The sequence below is a fragment of the Podarcis cretensis genome, assembly GCF_951804945.1.
Source record: "Podarcis cretensis genome assembly, chromosome: 9".
Taxonomy (NCBI): domain Eukaryota; kingdom Metazoa; phylum Chordata; class Lepidosauria; order Squamata; family Lacertidae; genus Podarcis; species Podarcis cretensis.
Window position 1 is genome coordinate 16522492 of NC_137178.1, and position 13195 is coordinate 16535686.

The 13195-nt window shown below is 40.9% G+C and overlaps 1 protein-coding gene across 3 annotated transcripts in view; it reads right to left on the reverse strand.

Annotated features, from left to right (window-relative positions):
* Positions 1–11588, reverse strand: part of LOC307224221 (broad substrate specificity ATP-binding cassette transporter ABCG2-like) — a 42860-nt gene extending 31272 nt beyond the window's left edge. For 2 of the 3 annotated variants that reach the window (XM_079990872.1, XM_079990870.1), the window contains exon 1: positions 11455–11588. The gene's annotated coding sequence lies outside the window, so the exon portion shown is untranslated. Of the gene's footprint in view, positions 1–1396; positions 1621–11454 lie in introns of those variants that run through there. The other variant, XM_079990871.1, reaches the window with a different exon arrangement.
* Between the last annotated feature and the right edge of the window lie 1607 nt (positions 11589–13195).

Genomic DNA, 13195 nt, shown 5'->3' on the forward strand with positions numbered 1-13195 from the left:
TGAATGTTGTTTACGGGGAATTGGAAACAGATGGGTCATTTTCAAATTCAATATACATTTAAAGTCCCTGAAATGTTTATGTTTGAATTACCAACTTTTAAAAAATGCAAAAGCTCATTTAAATGGCACTCCTGGTAGCTAGTTAAATCTACACTTTAGTGTCCACATTATTTAAGCAACAATATATATATATATAAATATTGAGAAAGCAGCCTGCATTTCCAAGAAAATTCAAGTTGTTTCCCTCACAATATACCAGATATAATTTAGCCAAAAAAATCTTAAACTAATTCAGGAGAGCAGGGGGAATAATATCTCTTATGCTGCTTAGTTGCCCTCCCATTGATTTTACTTTTAAGATACATTTAGATACAGTAAGCGCTGGTCGTCTCCCAGGGAAGTTGCTTAATTCTTTCTGACTTTAAAGTAATTGGAATCAGTCCATTAAAAAGAAAAATACTAATGTTTCCTATACTTAAAAGAATAGGTAAATCCTGTCGATTTCTGTTTCTCTGATTTCCCCACTCTTTGTCATATTTCTTATGTGAAAAGTCCTCACCAAAAAATAATCAGCGTTTTAGTGCACATTTCTCTTAAAGTAAATTTTAAAGCAACTTGTGCACATTTTGCAAGGAATTTAACAGCAACATAATACATTTCTCTTTGCTCTTGTCAGCAGCATATGCATTTCTATGCACATTTTACCCTACATGTAATATGTTCTTTGTTGGTTGTTTGAACAAGTGCACCATAAAATTCATAGTACTGTACTGCAGATTTTGAAGGATGGCTGTTGTTTGGCTCTCAAATTTTTTGAAGAACTGTGAATCGACAATTCAAGAGTTTTTGTTATGATTCTGTTTGTTAGTCCCCTAACACAGGGGCATTTGCATTCAAGATTTTAAAAATTCAGAATCCGTCTAATGCTCATATTAGTTCTGAATAGGTTTCAATCACCAAAACATCTGTTTCTGCCCCTTTCTGCCCCAATTACACTCATTTGCACCCAATTATATATTCCCGTCATTCTGAGTAGCATAGTGGATCCCTCCTGTATTTGCCACTTTCCACCTTAGAGGCTGGTTTTAAATCTCGGTTTCCTTTTAACCTCAATCTGTGAATCCTATTCTCAGATTAAAAGCTACCTTTCAGTCGGAATAATCGGCAAAGGCAATAGGCAATAGGTCCAAATCGCCCCAATTTCTACCTTGCTATCAGCTTGGAGCAGCTGTGAAACACACCAGTTTTATTTCAGTCATGTAACTGTAGCGCATAGTTAATATTCTCCCTTCTGTACCCATGGTGTGCTTGAGGGGGGAAAGCCCCACATTTGAAATAAAATTTTAAAAAGCAAGAAAGCTGGAGAACGGTTCTCAGAAGTCAACTTTGGGCTTACCTTTTGTGCGTAAGAGGCAGCAGCAGATAAGGATATTAAAAGCTGGATCAGGTTGAAGAAACGCTGTCCGATGAGGCTTAAATTCTAGGCTTTTGAACAGCTTGCAAGAAGGCAAAGTCTTCCCCCTGACTGGGGCACCCAAGGGACCACTCTCTGTGGCATAAAGCGCTAATCCACAAAGCCAGCTAGGTTCTCCCACTTTCTCTCTCTCTCTCCCAGGCAAGTCCTATTGTAGGGCCTTGTAAAGGAGGCAGCTCACCCCTCCCCTTTCCAGCTGCAGTTAAGGGAGGGGTGAAAGGTCTGCTTAGGGAAGGGCGAGCCCAGAAGCACACTTTCTCTTGTCTGAGAGCCAAAAGTGCTGCAGGAGTAGCCCAGGATGCGTGGAAGAACTTACTGGTATTCGATCACACACCCAATTCCATCCTGTTGCTAAGCCAGGAGGACCCCAGCAGGACTAGGCCTGAAGGTCCTCAGGCTGGAAGGCAGCAACTGTGAAGGAGAAATTAAAGCTAAATGTATAACCATCCTCCTTGAGGATGCTTATGCAGACTTCTTTCCCTGCATCTCTGTGTCCAGATCCTGTGTGATTGGGCTAGAGCCCAACAGAAGCAGATGAGAATAAGCCATGCTTTGAAGAGTGAGCTGGTGTTCCCCCGATGCTACAAAGGAGCTTCTGCAAGTTAGAATTTGTGGTTTGAGAGACAAGAGAGAAGAGTGACATGCTCTCTCAAAAACAACAGCGTTTCTCCATGCACGTGCATAAGCAGGAGCAGGACCTAGCAGGGTGTCCCAGAGCAGGTAAGAGGACCAGGACCATATGAATAAAGAATTTTGAAATCCCAAGGAGTCTGTGCCAATTATAGGATTGACAGAACCCGGAGCATATGGAAATAAATGAACTAGGCCTCTGGCCTCCAGAATGAGCAAAACAACCTGGGCTCCTCCAAATGTTTTGGACTACAATTCTCGGCCAGCATGGATGATGGAAATTGTAGTCCCACATCAGAGGCAATTTTCTCCTAATGTCTCAGATTTGAGCAAGCAATTTCCCCTGACATCACGCTTTTTTGCATGTTAGCTTCACTATCATCATTTTAATGCACATTTACCCCTGACATATGCTGTTCTGCAAACATTGGTTGGAGAACTAGATTGCAAAATTCAGAGAAGTGTGAATTTTGAAGAATGAATACGTTTTGGTTCTCATGTTGTTTTGAACATAATCAAATCCCCTCCTCAGTTATGAGTACTTCATGGAATTAGTAACAGTTATTCCAGCTTCATTTATGTGTCACAACGAGGCACGGTTTTCTGTAAAAGAACTGAAGATATTCTTCTCCCTGTTAATAAAGCAGTGTTCTTTTCTGCTAGATATGCATGACGGCCACTTGTATAACCATAACTATACAGCCATGTAATAAAAATGGATTGTGCCCATCAATAGCTGGTTATATAAATTTGACCTTTTGCATCAGGCATTTATGATGATTTGTACGTTGTGTAACAGCTTTTTCCCTCGAAAGGCATGACTGAGCTATGAGAACTATTCTGAGTGCTAACCAATTAGCATAATTTCATATAATGCATAAGATTTGAAGCCAAGATACTGCTCTTAAAAGTCGGCCAGCCTAACATAGGAGGTATAGAATCATATCAGGGTACACTATTTAGTATAAAGTTCTTTTAAGAGATTAGTGACTCCTTACAGTGCAATACTATACAGTGGAACCTTGGGTTATGTACCGCCCTCCTTACGAATGCTTTGGGTAACGAGCTCCGCTAACCCGGAAGTAGATGCTCCCGGTTGCGAACTTTGCCCCGGGATGCGAGCAGAAGTCGTGTGGTGGCAGTGGGAGACCCCATTAGCGAAAGCGCACCTCATGTTAAGAACGGTTTCAGGTTAAGACCTCCAGAACGAATTAAGTTCGTAACCAGAGGTACCACTGTATTACACATGTCTACTCAGAAGTAAGCTCCAATGAGTTCAGTTGGAACTGCTTCCAGGACTGCAGCTTTAATACATAACACTCATTGGGGGGGGGAAATCTTGAGTATCTTATGAAAGTGAACATTGGGTGTTAGCAATGAGTAAGAAAAACAATCTGAGAGTCGTGATGAGGATGAAGTGCCTATGTACCAGCTAGCCTGAGGCATGCCAAAGTCACTTCCCATTTAAAGGTAAAGGGACCCCTGACCATTAGGTCCAGTCGTGACCGACTCTGGGGGTGCAGCACTCATCTCGCTTTACTGGCCGAGGGAGCCGGCGTAGAGCTTCCGGGTCATGTGGCCAGCATGACTAAGCCGCTTCTGGTGAACCAAAGCAGCGCACAGAAATGCTGTTTACCTTCCTGCCGGAGTGGTACCTATTTATCTACTTGCGCTTTGATGTGCTTTCGAACTGCTAGGTTGGCAGGAACTGGGACTGAGCAACGGGAGCTCATCCTGTCGCGGGGATTCGTACCGCCGACCTTCTGATCGGCAAGTCCTAGGCTCTGTGGTTTAACCCACAGCGCCACCCGCATCCCTTTTAGATTACAACAATGGGGCTGCCCTTGAAGAGTGTTCAGAAGCTGCAGCTGGTGTAAAATGTTTTATAGACTTAGGGCTTATCCACACTTCCTTTCCTCTACCATTTCCAAGCACAGTCCACATTTTAAAGCTCCATATCCGAGAGCCCCTTTTCCTTTTCACTCCAGAGCTTTTCCCCTGCAAAAACCCACTCTCTAAAGCTCAGTTGGAGCAAATGGCAATCTGCAGAAAACCCAAATTGGTGCTTGCTACAATTGAGCGCTAAATAGGGGGTGGGAAAGCTCGGTGGCAAAAAAATACAGACACAGAACTTTTATGCAGGAGTCTATGCCTGGAAAGGGACGCAGGTGGCGCCAATAAAGCGACATGAGCGCCGCAACCCCAGAATCGGCCACGACTGGACCTAATGGTCAGGGGTCCCTTTACCTTTACCTATGCCTGGAAAGAGCAGCGCAATAGGTTAAGTGATAAGGGTAAGTGCTCAGATTGGCAGGACAATGAGACTTGCATCCAAAACATCTGTTTTTTTTTATTATTATTATTATTAAAATTTTTATTACATTTTCAGTTTACAGAAAAGAAAAAGAAGGACAAACCAGAAAAAAGAAAGAAAGAAAAACAATCCAACTTTCAAAATACATTTTTAAGTTACTAACTGGACTTCCCCACATCTCCCTCACCCTGCGTTCTTTACAATAAACATATCAGCAAATTATTACCTTGTTTCGTATCTTATTTATATCTTTCAGAGTGTTTTACTTCTAAATTTAAAGTACCTTTTGTCAAATATTTATACCTTAAGATAATACATAAAATAACTTTAAATTTCAACTTTTTCTTACTTATAACTTAACTTTCTATTTTCCTAATCTAATTGCAGGAGCTAAAATTTCCAAGTCATGCAGATTCTTAACATTCATACAACTTATAATGTTTTTGTAAATAGTCCTTAAATTTCTTCCAGTCCTCTTCCATTGTCTCTTCTCCCAGATCTCGGATTCTGCCAGTCATTTCAGCCAGTTCCATATAGTCCATCAACTGCGTCTGCCACTCTTCCAGCGTGGGAAGGTCTTGTATCTTCCAATATTTTGCAATGAGTATTCTTGCTGCTGTAGTTGCATACATAAAAAAAGTTCTATCCTTCTTTAACACCTTTTGGTCCACAATGCCCAGGAGGAAGGCCTCTGGTTTCTTAGGGAAGGTGTATCTAAACACCTTTTTTAACTCATTATAGATCATTTCCCAGAAGGCCTTCACTTTTGGACAAGTCCACCAGAGATGAAAGAATGTCCCTTCAGCCTCCTTACATTTCCAACATTTATTATCAGACCGATGATATATTTTTGCAAGTTTGACTGGGGTCATGTACCACCTATATATCATTTTCATAATATTTTCCTTCAGGGCATTACATGCCGTGAATTTCATTCCAGTGGTCCATAACCTTTCCCAGTCTTCTAACATAATGTTGTACCCAATATCCTGAGCCCATTTTATCATGGCTGATTTGACTATCTCATCCTGGGTGTTCCATTTAAGCAGCAAGTTATACATTCTCGAAAGCGCCTTGGTCTTAGGTTCTAACAGTTCTGTCTCTAATTTCGATTTTTCCACCTGGAATCCTATTTTTTTGTCTGACTTAAAAACCTCTTGAATTTGAGCATAATGAAACCAGTCTTGCACCCTATTCTTTAATTTTTCAAAGCTCTGCAGCCTCCAATTATCTCCAATTTTTTCTATTATTTCCCAGTATTTCGGCCATCCGGCCTCCATATTGGTTTTTTTTCGAACCTTGGCCTCCGCTGGTGATAACCACCTCGGGGTCTTACCTTCCAATAAGTCTTTGTATTTTGTCCAGACCATAAATATAGCTTTCCTGACAATATGGTTTTTAAACATTTTATGAACCTTTACCTTATCGTACCACAAATATGGATGCCATCCAAAAACATTATTATACCCTTCCAGATCTAGGACGTCAGTGTTCTCAAGGAGTAACCAATCTTTCATCCAGCAGAAAGCCGCAGCTTCATAATATAACCTTAAATCTGGCAGGGCAAACCCCCCTCTCTCTTTTGCATCCGTTAATATTTTAAATTTTATTCGGGGCTTTTTGCCCTGCCAGACAAACCTAGAAATATCTTTCTGCCACTTCCCAAAACACTCCACTCTGTCCACGATCTGTAGGGTCTGAAACAAAAATAACATCTTCGGCAATACATTCATCTTTATAGCTGCAATTCGACCCAACAAGGAAAGTTTCAATCTTGACCAGATCTCTAAATCTTTCTTAATTTCTGACCAGCATTTTTCATAATTATCTTTAAATAGATTCAAATTTTTGGCAGACAAGTTTACCCCTAGGTATTTTACCTTTTTAACAACATTTAACTCTGTCTCTTTCTGAAACCCATCTATTTCCAAAGGTGTCAGATTTTTCTCCAAAACCTTGGTTTTTTGCTTGTTCAGTTTGAACCCCGCTACCCGACCAAATTCATAAATTAATTCTAACACTCTCTTCGTACTAGATTCTGGCTCCTGTAGTGTTAAAACCAAATCATCTGCAAAAGCTTTCAATTTAAATTGTTTCACTCCGACCTGTATTCCTTGTACCAACCGGTCTTCCCTAATCATGTTCAAAAGCACCTCCAGAACAGAAATAAATAACAGAGGGGATAGGGGGCAACCTTGTCGTGTTCCTTTTTCAATTTTAAATTCTTCTGTCACCACATTGTTTACTATCAGTTTAGCTTTCTGCTCTGAATAAATTGCCTCTATTCCATTTTCAAACCCCTGTCCCACTCCCATCCCTTCCAAATTTTTCTTCATAAACCTCCAAGAAATGTTATCAAAGGCCTTCTCCGCATCAACAAAAATTAACACTGATTTTGTATTAATGTTGGTTTGCAAAAGTTCCAAAATATCAATAATATTCCTAGTATTATCAGACAAATGTCTTCCTGGGAGAAAGCCTGCCTGGTCCTTGTGAATTACTTCATTTAATACTTTTTTAAATCTACTTGCCAAAATATCTGCAAAAATTTTGTAATCCACATTTAGGAGTGAGATGGGACGGTAGTTCTTAAGTTGAGTCTTTTCAGTTTCCACTTTAGGGATCAATGTGATGAAGGCTTCTTTCCACGATTCCGGTGCCTTCTTCCCCTCCAAAATCTGATTGCATACCTCCATTAATGGTTGTATCAAATAATCTTTCAATATCTTATAATACTTGGAGGTAAGCCCATCCGGACCTGGAGATTTGCCTAGTTGCATATTCTGGATGGCACCCTCTATTTCTTGTTGTGTTATTTTATGATTCAGGATTGTTCTCTTTTCCTGGGCAAGTTTTGATAAACCATTTGTTTTCAAAAATTGGTCTATCTCCTTCTCCTCTTGTGGCCCTTGAGTATAGAGCTTTTTGAAATATCACTGGAAACACTTCCTAATTTCTTCGGGTTTCTGGATATCTTTCCCTTCAATCTCTAGATTGGTGACTGTATTCAATTTTTGTCTCTTTTTCAATTGCCATGCTAATAGTTTCCCACACTTGTTAGCTGATTCAAATGATCTTTGTTTCATTTGTTTAATTTTCCACTCAACTTCTTGATTTATCAATTTCGCGTACTGTGCTTGGTAAAATTTAATTTCTCTCAAGATCTCCTTCGATTTTGGCTTAGATCTCAACTTTTTCTCTCCATCTCTTATCTTCTCTAAAATCTTATCTTTTTTCCCATTCCAGATTCTTTTCTTTATCGTGTTCTGTTGTATCAGAAACCCTCTCATAACTGCTTTGCTTGCATCCCAGATTGTTCTCCTTTCCACCGTAGTATTCAAATTTATTTCAAAATAATCTTTCAAGGTTTTTTGGGCCTTCTTCACAATCTCCTGATCTCTTAATAGGGTGTCATTCATTTTCCATCTAAAGGAGCTGATTGGAGTAAGTCTTAATTCCATTTTCATAGCGTTATGGTCGGAGCAAGTTTTTGGGCAGATTCCCATTTTTCTAATCATAGGTGCCAGCCTTCTAGTTGTCCATATTTGGTCTATTCTTGTCCATGACAGATGAGCCTCAGAAAAGAAAGTTCCTTCTCTACCTAAGGGATTCTTAGTCCTCCAAATATCAATTAAGTCCATATTGTCAGTTAGTTCAAAAAAAGTTTTGGGTAGTCTGCCATCTTTTGTTAGACTTAGGTCTTGTGACTTATCCATATTTGTAGAGACCACTCCGTTCATATCTCCCATCATAATGATGTTAGTGTAGTCCAAATAGTCCAGGATTGTCTCATGCAGTTTCCTATAAAATTCTGATTTCCCCTCGTTCGGTGCATAAATTCCTAATAGCAAAAATTTTTCTCCTTGGGCCTGTATTTCAATAGCCAAAACTCTTCCTTGCTCATCTTTGAATAAAAATTTTGGTGACAGGCTCTCCTTTGCATAAATCACCACTCCTCTTTTCTTTACTTTATCCGATGAGATGAATTCTTGGCCTAATCTTTTATTAATCAAAACTTTTCTATGGAGCCTGGTCACATGTGTTTCCTGCAAGCAGATGATGTCCAATTGTTCTTTTTTCAATATATGAAAAATTCTTCTTCTTTTCTCTGGGGAATTTCTGCCATTTATATTCCAACTAAGAAGCTGCAGAGACATCCTGGGTCAATCTATTGGTCCTGTGGTGACGTCCCTTTCTTTTGGTCCTCTGGTCCCGAGGGTGTAGGTGCCAGTATAGGTGTAAGCGGTGGCGGTGGCCAGGCTCCTGTTGTCCCTTTCTGTAGATCCTCTTCGTGGTCATTCAAGAACTTTTGTTGGTCTTCTGCTGTTCTAATTTTAACTTTCTTTCCTTTGAAATTAAAAGATAGTCCTTGAGGAAACTCCCACCTGTAAGGAATTGAGTTGCCTCTCAGTAATTTTGCAAGTTCTATATACGTCGCTCTAAGATCCAAAAGCTGTTTTGGTATGTCTCTGTAAATTTCAGCTCTGTTGCCGTGGATGTCAAGTGATTTTCCAAAATGAAGGCCTAATATTTTATCTCTCTCTTGCTTAGATCTTAAAATGATCAAACAGTCTCTGGGTTTATCCCTCCTCGTCACTCTTCCCAATCTGAAAGCAGTCACAATTTTAAAATCCTTATCCTCTTCAATACCCCAGAACTTTGAAAATTCTAATGTCAGATAACCAATCAGATCTTCCTGTTCAAGTTCTGGAATAGCTCTAAGTCTAAGATTGCTTTCCCGATTTCTCAGTTCAGTCATCGACCAGTAGGCCTGCTGTTCACTAATCTGTTTATGCAACGGCTTCACCTCCACCTTTAATGCCTCAACTTTCAAGTTGGCTTCCTCTGCTTTTTGTTTGGCTTCCTCAGCCAGTTTGTGATTCTCTGCTGTTGCTTCTTGAAGATTCCCAATTGCTTGTGTGTGTTGAGCCACCTGGTCAGTCAATTTATTTATTGAGGATGTGGCTTGATCAATTTTAGTCGAATGTTCGTCCACCTTTTTATTTAGAATTGCCAGTTGTTCTAGGATCTGATTTAAAACTTTTTCAGATCCTCCTGAAGCCATATCCCCTGTAGATGTCTGCTCAACAGCCCCTTTTTGTATTTCTAGAACAGCTGGGACAGATGATCTACGTGGTTGGGAAGTCAAAGTTGTTTGTACCAATTGTTTTGCCTTTATTTTAGCCAGCCTTGTTTTCCCTGCGTCACTCATTCCAATCCCGTCTGTGTATCAAGGTCAGACTGTATGTGTTCCCATGAGAGAGACAGTTCCAAAGTATAAACAACCAGGCAGCAGAGAATCAAAACAAAATATAGTTCCCAGAGAATTATAAATCCAAAGTCCTCTAGGGGGAGTAATAAAGTTCAACTGAAAGAAAGAGGTTTTTCCTTCTTTACAGTCCCAATAATCCAAAGAAGAAACAACTGAAGTTCTAAAAGGTCTTTTAGTTTCTTTTTAGCATTAAGCTTTTCCCAACTTAATACAAAGTCTCAGAGAGGGTGCAAGAAACAGTTTCCCTATTTCTTCTATGGTGTAACGTTTGCATGCAACACTTTCAACCTTAAAAACAATATCAGCAGTTTGACAGTTTGACAGTTCTTCTTTACCCTGGCAGCCCACGGATTTGGTTTCTTCAATTATTTATAAATCCCAAAGGAAGAAGGAAGATCCAGTCAGAAAATCAGCATAGATACTCCGAAATTGTCTCTTTTAATCCCTACCAAAAGTTAAATAGTCTGCACGATAATCCAATCTTTTTTATAGTTCTTTCAAAGCGCTTCCCGCTTGTCAAACTTTGCTTTGATCTCTTTAGCACGGTCGGGAAACGGACTTCCTGGTTACGTTTCCCGTTTTCAGCCAAATTAAATACTTTAGTCCCGATAATTTTTAAGTCCCCTTACTCACGGGTTGTAGTTGCAAATCTGATGTTCCAAGAAGAAAGGTCGGCGCTCATCAGCAGCCGCGCGGCTTTGCTTCCCACAGAAAGAGCGATGAACTCACAGCGCCACTCCCCCTTTCACGTTCCGGAGCCCCTTACGGGGTTCCTTCTCCGTTTCTGGGGGGGGGGGCTTCTGGCGCCCGCCGAGTCCCACAGCCACGAGCTCACTCTGCCCGTGGTTTTTCTTGATGGGTCGCCGCTATGCCGCAGCGAACGACCCTTTTCTGCGGAGCCCCTCTTCAGAGCACGAAGAGGACCGCCATTGCTGTTTTGCGCCGCCTCCGGAAGTCGCATCCAAAACATCTGGAAGGCACCAGGTAGGGGAAAGTTGCTGTAGGGAATAAAGCCTCTTGATCACAGTGGGACATAGAATCAGAAGGGTCACAAGGGTCATCTAGTCCAACCCCCTGCAATGCAGAGATCTTTTGCCCCATGTTGGGCTTGAACCCATGACTCTCATGCTCTACCAGCTGAGCTTCCAAATATACATGCAGAAGCTCAGGCTGGAAGTTTTTCTCACCACTGCTGTGACAGCTGTCAGAAACTGTGTCTGGGTGGAAATCAGTAAAATGCATTCATCAGTCACACTATGAGTTCCAGTGTGGACCAGCCATCAAGGTCCACCATGTCTGTGAGAGGAATACCTACAGTAGATGCAGCTACAACATGGTGAGTTGCGGGAGGTGAGAGGAGAGATTTGCAGGAAGCTGTGAGGTGTAAACTACAGCGCCCAGAATGCTTTGCGGGAAATAATGTGCTTTAAATGTGCTTCAGAGGTATTGTGTGGACAAGGCCTAAGTACCTTTTGGGCACATAATAACCCATTAGTTTCCAAGGTATAGTGGCTGGTATTCAGCTGAGTTTTACTCAGAGCAGACACAGAAAAATTAGGTGTTATAGGAATTCTAGGGTCTCGAATATAAAGATCCTATGTTCATAAATCTACAAGGCAAACACATACATAAGTATAGAACCGCATGTCTGAAATAGTACAGGAGAGCAGTCCTGAAACCATTTTGGCTCTCCCAAACTGACTTCAGATATTTCTCTGCAAGGAGGAAGGAAATGGGAAAGACTCTCCATTGTCTTTTGCTTACCTGTCTTAAGGGTATATGAATAGGGTGAGCTATTTAGTATCTCAGGAGGAATGGCCAGGCTGCCCAGGTGAAGCAATCAATTGACCATTATCAGTATCCTGCCAGACAGGATTTGTATTGTAGATGGCCCCTTGTGATGTATTTCTACTGTAGCCCGTCTCCTTCTGTGATGTATGTGTGATGGGGGGGTGGTGGTCTCTGGCTAAAGGGTGGGCAACTTCAAAAGTCTATATTAGGGTTTGCGCACCATTGTTCTGGGTCCCTCCTGCCTCCTGCATGTGGTTGTGAACACCCTGTTGCAACAGTTAATAAACATCAGGCTTACTAGCTGCCTTGCTTCTCAATTTTCTTTGGTTGGCCTCTGTTCTTTTCTCCTACCAATAGAGAAACTACTCAAGGACTCTATACGGGCTCTTGTTGTTGTTGTTTAGTCATTTAGTCGTGTCCAACTCTTCGTGACCCCATGGACCAGAGCACGCCAGGCACTCCTGTCTTCCGCTGCCTCATGCTGGTAACTTCCAGAACACTGTCCAACCATCTCGTCCTCTGTCGTCCCCTTCTCCTTGTGCCCTCCAACTTTCCCAACATCAGGGTCTTTTCCAGGGAGTCTTCTCTTCTCATGAGGTGGCCAAAGTATTGGAGCCTCAGCTTCAGGATCTGTCCTTCCAGTGAGCACTCAGGGCTGATTTCCTTAAGAATGGATAGGTTTGATCTTCTTGCAGTCCATGGGACTCTCGGGTCTCCTCCAGCACCATAATTCAAAAGCATCAATTCTTTGGCAATCAGCCTTCTTTACGGGCTCTTAGATACCCCATAAGGGAAAGGGAGCAGTATTTTTCTTATAACATATGTTTTTGGGAATTATAGGGACAGAACTACCTAAATTGTATAGAAATTTAGTTAGGTATGCTACTACGTACAGCAGCAAGAATGCTACTCGCCCCCAAATGGAAAGAAGCAGAAGTCCCAGCAAAGGAAGAATGTATACGAAAACTTATGGAACATGCAGAAATGGCAAAACTCACCGGAAGAATGAGAAATCAAGATAACAAAACCTTTTATAATATGATGAAAATGGTTTATTGAAAATTTTCAGATAAAGTACAATCAGATAAAAAAACATTGGCAGGATTATTGTAATAACCTGCATAACAGTTTGTATTTAAATTAGATAATTAAATGAATCTGGATATGCAGAAGATATTAAAAAATAAATTTAAGGAACTACAGAAAGAGGGGGGAAGATGTCAAGCTTTGAAATGTTAAAATGATTGTAAAATTAATGAAATGTATAAATTTGAAAAATATAAAATCTTTTTTTAAAAAAGAAGAAGAAATTTATGTGCATGGCTAAGTTAGGCCCTTTCATTTCATTGGTCGGTCTACTCTGAGTAACACTGAGTTGAATACCACCCAGTGTATACACAGTGATTGTGACCCTCACCAGTCGGAAAGCCTGATGTTATCACAACCTGCTGCTGCTGAAGGCTGAAACTCAAAACTCCCAGTTCCCATTATAGCCGCTAGATGGAAGCATCTATTCTTATATTGCTGAGCGTTGAAAGATTACTGTGCTGTATCATGAGAATTATGAACAAGGGATGGGTTTTCCCCTCCCTTCTGCACTATTGCTTAGTACAGATCCCTAGCACAAGAGAAGGTATGTTTCCTATCCGAGGGAGCTATATCCATGTGAATGAAAAGCTAACTCTCCCTTGGTCCCAATGAAATTAAAAGAATT